Below are 8,646 nucleotides of genomic sequence, written 5' to 3'. Positions count from 1 at the left end.
AGAAAGACAGACTACAAATAGATTTAGAAAAGAGCAAGAGTTCAGTAGCACCCTACAGACTAACACAATTTGTGGCAGGGTAGGAGCTTTCGTGAGTCACTGCTCACTTCTAATCTGAAGAAGTGAGCAGTGACTCACGAAAACTCACACCCTGCCACAAATTGTGTTAGTCTTTGGGATGCTACTGGACTCTTAGGGTTGGCAACCTCCAGGTGGGACCTGGGGACAAGGCCATAGCCAGGATTTTAAAAGTCGGGGGGCTTTTTAAAAAGTCAGTGGGTACCTTTTCCCATTCACTGTGGGGCTTGCCACTTCTCAGAAGCCTTCGGGGGTAGGGGCAAAAGCCGGAGGCTCTGAAAGCGGCAAAGTCAAGGCAGCCAACCCTAAAACTTTGGAGACAAGATGGGACTGCACCTTGCGTGCAAGCGGATGTGGGGTGGTTCCTTCCACCTCCCTATCCCCCACCCCAGTGCTTTGCAGCCATCAGCGCCATCTCCCTCCCCCCGCCGGCCCTTTCCACATACCTCCCACTCTTCTGCCTCCCTCCTCTCCACCTGCTGCTTTTGCTGCTGCAGTGCACTGGGTGTTGCTCAGCTCTCCCAGCTGCAGCTGATGACACCTTGCCAGCTTAGCCATGGCAGAAAGAAAAAAAGGCTGCACCCCTGAGGGCCCCCTGGGACCCTGCCTGAAAGCCAGGGGGCAGTGCCCCTACAGACCCCGCCCCCCTGTGGCTACAGGTCTGCTTGGAGATCTCCTGCCATTACAACTGATTTCCAGACATCAGAGATCAGTTCCCCTACAGAAAATGACTGCTTTGGAAGGTGGACTCTATGACATTGTACCCTGCTGAGGTTCTTTCCCTCCACGAAATCAATCCTCCCTGGGCTTCCCCCACTCAGAATCTCCAGGCATTTAAAAACCCAGAGCTGGGAACTCTTAACTCTTGCTTTTTTCTTTTTAGTATTTAAGGTAATGTATGGCTGTGAGAGCCGGATCATAAGGCTGAGCGCAGAATAATAGATGCTTTTGAGCTGTGGTGCTGGAGAAGAATCTTGAGAGTCCCTTGACTGCAAGAAGATCAAATCGGTCAGTCCTGAGGGAAATCAATCCTGACTGTTCTCTGGAAGGTCAGATGCTGAAGCTGAAGCTCAAATGCTTTGGCCGCCAAATGAGAAGGGAGCACTCCCTGGAGAAGACCCTGATGCTGGGAAAGACAGAAGGCAAAAGAAGAAGGGGATGGCAAAAGATGAGATGACTGGACAGCGTTACTGATGTAACAGACACAAATTTGAGCAGACTTCGGAGGCTGGTGGAAGACAGGAGGGCCTAGCGTGACTTTGTCATGGGGTCACAAAAAGTTGGACTTGACTGTGTGATTGAACAACAAACATTTAAGGAGCTGCTAGACTCTTGCTCTTTTCTACTGCTACAGACAAACTAATACAACTACCTGTCTTGATCTGTCTACAAATAGGTTTGAGCACCTTAGAGAGCAACACGGGGTTTTTTTTTTGGGGGGGGGGTACAAGCTTTCGATTGTCAAAGATCCCTGAATCAGATACAACTGAGACTAATGATAGTGCAATCCTCTTTTGATTTAACCCAGTCTAAACCCATTGATTTCCATGGGCTTGGGGCTGGAGTGGCGCTGCACAGGATTGCAATGTAAATCAACAACTGCTAATTAAGGTTACTTATGCTGCTATACTAGATATGCTTTACAGAAAAACAAATATTACCAGCAAGACTTCTGAATAAAATGCATTGGGTTGGGCTGTGCGTGGGCAAAGCACGTTGTCCATTCCACTCCAAGAATATAAGAAGTCAAGTTCAGACTTGGGCTGTTCATTCATTCCAGAAGCAGTTTTCTTCTCTATCCCACCCCTTTCCATTTTGGTAGAAGTATAATGCTACCACCAGTATGTTTTCCATTCCCCCCATGAACTCATACAGTCTGCATTTTTTGTCTAATTATTTATTTGTTTTTGGTATTTTTTAATCCCACCCTCCAAGGAGCTTTGCAGGGAGGAATGGTCTCATCTCTTTGCTTGCTGGGTTGGTGCTCTGTTTTTAAAAATCTCTCTTTTTAAAATATAAGGGAATGTTCCAATAATGGGCCTTCCTCCCGTAGTTTGAATTAGTACAGCCCCATTCTGTCATCTCTGCATTCAGCCACCTCATTCTCCTGCATGTATAAATTGGACTTGAATCTAAACTTGCGATCCTAAGAGCACTTTTCTGGGAGCAGACTCCATAAAGCAGGACTTCTGAGTGGACCTACTTACGACTGCTTCTTAAAACATGTACACAAACAAGTTGAGCTCCTTTCATTTATCCTTTTCCCCCACCCAGTCTCTCCAGAGGGCACCAGGGAGCTGACAACCAATTGCAATGTGATCAAACAGGAAAGAAATATACTCAACAGCAATGCACAAAATAGCAATCAGAATAATTAAATCAGCTGCAATTTCTCTGGTAGGATTGCATCACTGTAAAAGCTGTCTGGTTTTAGTAGAGAGTAAGTCCCATGGGGAGTGAGGCTTGATTTGAATGTGAGACTGCTGAAGCAAAATAACTTCCACATGCAAGTTTGTCTTTTTTAAATTAGGAAGCTGCTTCCTTTGCCAAGGCAACATGTGCACTTAATGAACGTGTCCAGACAGACTCCATGTGGGCCATGGACCTCTGGCATGCTCATTGAACACGCACTGTCTGCTACTTTGTGCTGGTAGTAGCCCAATTTAAATGAAGCTGACACTTGCAAAGTAAGTCCTGAAGTGCTAATTTTCTATTTGCAGGAAGATTTTCCTATAGAAGAGGATGAAAAAGTGTGATCTTTCGCCTTAGGTCTGAAGTCATGTGCAAATTCATTCTACCAGCTCATTCTGTGGCAAGTGTGGGCCTGGTCGTTATAAATATGTGTACATTGCAATGCCAGATATATATGCCCTGGTGTGTTCAGTGGGATTTACTTCTGGGTAAGTAGGCAGATGATAACACCACATTACTGGCAGACAGTTGTGAAGCCTTGAAAAGGCTACTGTTGAAGGTTAAAGCAGAAAGTGTCAAAGCAGCTGAACATCAAGCGACATACAAATATAATGAGAACTGGGGAATGACACAACTTTAAGACTGATGGTGAAGAGATAGAAATTGTTCAAGGTTTTCTGTTCCTTGGTTCCATAATCAACTAAGGAGACCGCAACCAAGCAGGGCCAGCCCTAGACTGTCTGGCACGCTAGGAAAGGCTGACTTCTGCCCCGCCCCCACACTGATAACATCACCAAGTCACATAGGGCGCCCAATTCAGCGGCCCCAGGAGGCCAGCGTCCTAGGCAATCACCTAGTTTGCCTAGTGGCAGGGCCAGCTCTGCCACCAAGGAATCAGAAACAGATTGAGACTAGGAAGGGTGGCCACGAAGGAGCTAGAAGAGATCCTTAAGGGTAAGGATGTGTCATTGGTGACCAAGATCAAGATAATTCAGCGGTGGCCAAACTGTGGCTCTTTTGAGCATTATTGTGTGGCTCTCAAAGCCCCCACTGCCCTGTCAACCAGCTTGGAGGAGGCATTTCACTCTTTAAATCACTTCCAAGCCAAGCTAGCTGGTGGCTGGGGAAATGTATTTAAGTTGCTTTCCTTCCTTCCTTCCTTCCTTCCTTCCTTCCTTCCTTCCTTCCTTCCTTCCTTCCTTCCTTCCTTCATCTGACATTCATGTCTTGTGGCTCTCAAACATCTGATGTTTATTCTATGTGGCTCTTACATTAAGCAAGTTTGGCCACCCCTGAGATAATTCATATTATAGTATTCCGCAAAACTATTGTATGTGTGTGAAAATTGGACCGTGAAGAAAACTGACAGGAAGAAGGTTGATTTCTTCAAACTGTGGTGTTGGAGGAGAGGTTTACAGCTACCGTGTACCACCAAGAAGGCAAAGGACATCAAATCAAGCCTGAACTCTCCTTAGAAGCTGAAATGACTACTGAGGCTGCTGTACTGTGGTCACATTATGAGAAGGCAAGAGTCACTGGAAAAGACCAAAATGCTAGGAAAAGTTAAAGGCAGCGGGAAAAGAGGAAGACCAAACATGGGACTCAAAGGAAACCACAGCCTTCAGTCTGCAAGACCTGAGCAACATTGTTAACAATAGGACATTTGATAGGTCATTTATTAATGGGGTTTCCATAAATCGGAAGTGACTGATGGCAAGCAACACTCAAGTGCAGCCTTAATAGTCAGGGCTAGGGATGCAGGTGGGGAGAGGGTTGCGAGATCCAGAAGATTTGTGGTTGGAGCTGGGAAGGACAGGCACCTCAGTGGGGTACAATGCCAGAGAGTCCACCCTCCAAAGCATCCATTTTCTCCAGTGGAACTGATCGCTGCAGTCTGGAGATGAGGTGTAATTCCAAGGGATCCCCAGGTCGCACCTGAAGGCTGACATCCTTAGCAGGGCTTATACTGCAAATTGATAGACGCTTTCCTGAAAAGAAAGAAGAAGAAGAAGAAGAAGAAGAAGAAGAAGAAGAAGAAGAAGAAGAAGAAGAAGAAGATATTGGATTTATATCCCGCCCTCCACTCCGAAGAGTCTCAGAGCGGCTCACAATCTCCTTTACCTTCCTCCCCCACAACAAACACCCTGTGAGGTGGGTGGGGCTGGAGAGGGCTCTCACAGCAGCTGCCCTTTCAAGGACAACCTGTGCCAGAGCTATGGCTGACCCAAGGCCATGCTAGCAGGTGCAAGTGGAGGAGTGGGGAATCAAACCCGGTTCTCCCAGATAAGAGTCCGCACACTTAACCACTACACCAAAAGGCTCTGCACACAGGATTAAAGCCTATGGGAAGTCATTTCATTGTATCAGCGCTATCCCTGACATTCTCTGCTGAAAGTCACAGGCCTAATAATGTTTGACCCTGTATTCTGGCTCATTTTACAGCTTTGTTGCATGAGTACCTATTTAGCATAAGGACTAAGAGAACCAGTTGTGATGTGAGAGGTTCTGGGTTCAAATCTTCATTTAATGAACTCACAAAGGCAATCTCAGACAAGGTTCCCAGCTCTTCCATTGCTTGTGCATAATCTATATGTAGAGGAAGACTAATATTGGCCTTCCTTTTAGGGCTGATATTTTGTAAGCAAAACATAGATGTATTTAAAAATATTTTTGTATCCCGCCTTATCTCCTTGGATGCTAGGCAGCTTACCAAATAACAAGCTGTAAATGCATCAAATGCAATTGAACAGCAAGATGAAAACACACAATCTAAAAGCAGAACAGTTTAATCTGCAAAAACCATTTATGTCCTTTGAAATAAGACTGCTTTGCATGCCTTCCTGAATGCAGTGGTAACAGGAAGGTATGAAAAAAAAAAAGAAGACGTTTAAGAAGTAGTGTGGTGGGGTTTGTTCATAATGTAAGAAGTGCTTTGGACACCAAATGCACTCTATAGACGCAAAGTTATTTCTCAATGCTTTGTTAATTTCCTTTCTCCACTAAATCAGACCCTGGGTCCATCAATGTCAGTATTTTCTACTCAGACTAGCAGTGGGTCCCCAAGTTCTCAGCCAGAGGTCTTTCCCATCCCCTGCTGCCAGATCTTTTAAAGTGAAGGTGTTGGGGATTGAATCTGGGACCTTCTGCATGCCAAGCGGATGCCTTAGCAATGAGCCACAGCCCCTCCATACTGTAGTCAAAATAATGTGGATTCATCCATACAAGTTCCTGTTCCATTACTATGAAGGAGCAATCCAAACTAAGTTTATCTTGAAGTCATTTCCATTTTATTTATTCCATTATTACTCCCAGGAAAGTGTTTTTAGAACCACAGCCTATGTGTTAAGTTTTCTTCAAGGATCAGGGCAACAGCAGACAATAGTGACAGCCTGGGGGATGTTATTTATTTATTTATTTTTCGCACTTATATCCCGCCCTCCCTGCCGAAGCAGGCTCAGGGTGGCTAACAACATTTTAACATCAAACAATAAAACAGTAACAAGCAATTGCAATAATCAATTATCAATTAAGCAGTTTAAACAATTTAAAATAGTTTAAAAGTATTAATACAATTTTAAAACAATTTTTGGTGCTAAAGATAATACAGTGCATTTGGTAGTGTTGGGCATCTATGTTTTGCAGGCCTTGCGGAACTGGGCGAGGTCCCGCAAGGCCCTGACATTTTCTGGGAGTTGGTTCCACCAGTGGGGGGGGGGCGCAATTGAGAAGGCTCTTTCTCTGGTAGCCTTCAATCTCACCTCCCTTGGCCTGGGGATTGACAATAGGTTTTGCGATCCAGATCTAAGTACCCTCTGGGGAGCATGTGGGGAGAGACGGTCCCTAAGGTAGGAAGTCCTCGGCCATATAGGGCTTTAAAGGTAATAACCTTTAATAAAAATGTTAGTTTGATGTACACCTGGTCTATTTGGTGACCTAGGCCCTTGACATAAAAGAAGGTTTTCTTTATATTAGGAGGCAAAGATCTCTGAGTTACTAGGGGTTTTTTTACTTTCAGGGAGGTTGTTTTTAAATGTGGGGCTATGAAAAATTGCGATTCTTGACTTTTTGTATTATGGTCTTTTGTAAGCAATCTTTTTTGCTTTGCTGCTTTCCCATTAACCTTCCCATTTCCCGTTAACCTTATTTTAATTTTTACTGATTTAGACAGCCATAAAAAAAAAAAAAACCTTTTGTGTTTGTGTCTTTTATAAAGTTTATATCTCTGCTACCTGGCATTACATTTTATGACACATGGCCTGGCTGGACAAGATCTCATTTATGTCAGATCCAGCCCTCATAACAAATGAGTTTGATACCCCTAAATAGCATCACTCCCTAGGCTGTTGAGCTTCTGTCATACTAATGTAAAAAAAAAAAGTACAGAAACTTTGGTGAGATCTTTTATACCTTGCTTAGTCCCATGCTAGACAGACAAATAAGTAAATAGATCATATCTGGCATTACACTTCTGACTTTCAACACACAATCAGACGCTTCTATCTTCTCACACTTGACTGAACACTCAGAGTTGATTTGAGTGCACCATGAGATGACATATAAGTATCTTAGTACTCAGGTATATTTCCCTTAAATTTTGTCTGTCTTATTTTATGCTAACCAATTTGCTTCACAATATTGTCTGGATTCTTTAAGATTATTGTCTTGCATTGTCATATTTTTTGTTCCTACGTTACCACTGTAAGCTACAACTGTTCTGGTCCAGTACGATATTTGATCTATGGTTATGTGACGTATGCGTGAAGTAAGAGTTTTGTATTTACTGTAGTATCCTTTGTGAAATCTTAATATTTTAAAAATTTAAGAAATCTGGCATTAAATGTTGATTAAGACAGAAGCTAAGCTACATATGTAGCAGGGTCAGTCCTGGATAGTATTTGGATGGGAGACCACCAACGAAGCCCAGGGTGTCTGCAAAAGCAAGCTGCCTTTGCTTGTCTCTCTTTGATAACCCTAGGGAGTCTCCATAAATTGGGGGTGACTTGACCACACTTTACAGTGTACATATATGTGTGTATACACTCAGTATTTTACAAGAAGACAAGCACTTGAAACTTTATCTTGTCTAATATTATGGCTAGCTGGATGGATATTAGTACATCGACAAAGACTTAGATGCCATTCTTCCTGATATATCAGTTTGCTCAGCCCACGGTTGAGTGGTTTTGCGTTGACTTTAAAAATGCTGTCAATTTAACATTGTCACTGCCTGTCTCTTTGGAGGGCCCTGTTACCGCACCATGGGGCACCTGTAACAAATTGGTATTTGAAATAAAAGAAAAAAAAAAGTCAGCTGTTAAAGCGTCTCCATGCTCCTATGGCTGGGTAAAGCTGCACCTGTTGAATTTTGTCTGTCTCCCAACTTTGCAAAAAGAACTTTAGTCCTGGATAGGGTTGCCAACTCTGGTGCGCTAAGTTTCTAGAGAATTGTGGGGGGCAGAGTCTGAGGCGGGCACTCAGCAGGGACATCCAGGGCTGACCCTGCCTCTAGGCAAACTAGGCAATTGCCTGGAGTGCTGGCCTTCTGGGGGGTGCCGAATTGGGTGCCCCCCATGTGACTCGGTGGAGTTATTAGTGGGAGGAGGCATCAGAAGTTAACCTTGCCAGACAATCCAGGGCCAGCCCTGGGGACGTCACTGAATAAAGACTGCCCTCTGAAGTTGACATTTTCTCCAGGTAGGGATTTCAGCCTCTAGGTGGAATCTGGGGAACCCCCCAAAATCATAGCTCATCTCCAGGCTACAGATATCAATTTCCCTGGAGAGAAAGGATGCTTTGGAGGGTAGACTGTATGGCATTATACCCCACTGAGGTCCCTTTCTTCCCAAGGCTCCATTGCTAAATCTCCAGGAGTTTCCCAGCCTGGAACAGGTAATCCCCTATGGGTAGCCAGAGGGTACCGGGCAACCCTACCTCCAGGGAAACTGTAATTCCTGGGGAGTTTTCAGCCCACCAGGAGCATGGCAAACCTAATTCTTGCTACAATAGTTAGAGGGGTGACCAAACATAACAGCCACATGAATAAATGTCAGAAGTTTGAAAGCTGCAAGACATAAACATCAGATATTTGAGAGCTGGAAGGCAGGCAGGCGGGAAGGCAAATAGATGGGGGAAGGGAGAGAGAGAGGTGGAAAGAAA

Source organism: Heteronotia binoei, chromosome 17, assembly GCF_032191835.1.
Source record: "Heteronotia binoei isolate CCM8104 ecotype False Entrance Well chromosome 17, APGP_CSIRO_Hbin_v1, whole genome shotgun sequence".
In the NCBI taxonomy this organism is placed as follows: domain Eukaryota; kingdom Metazoa; phylum Chordata; class Lepidosauria; order Squamata; family Gekkonidae; genus Heteronotia; species Heteronotia binoei.
Note: the sequence above shows the minus strand (reverse complement) of the source record.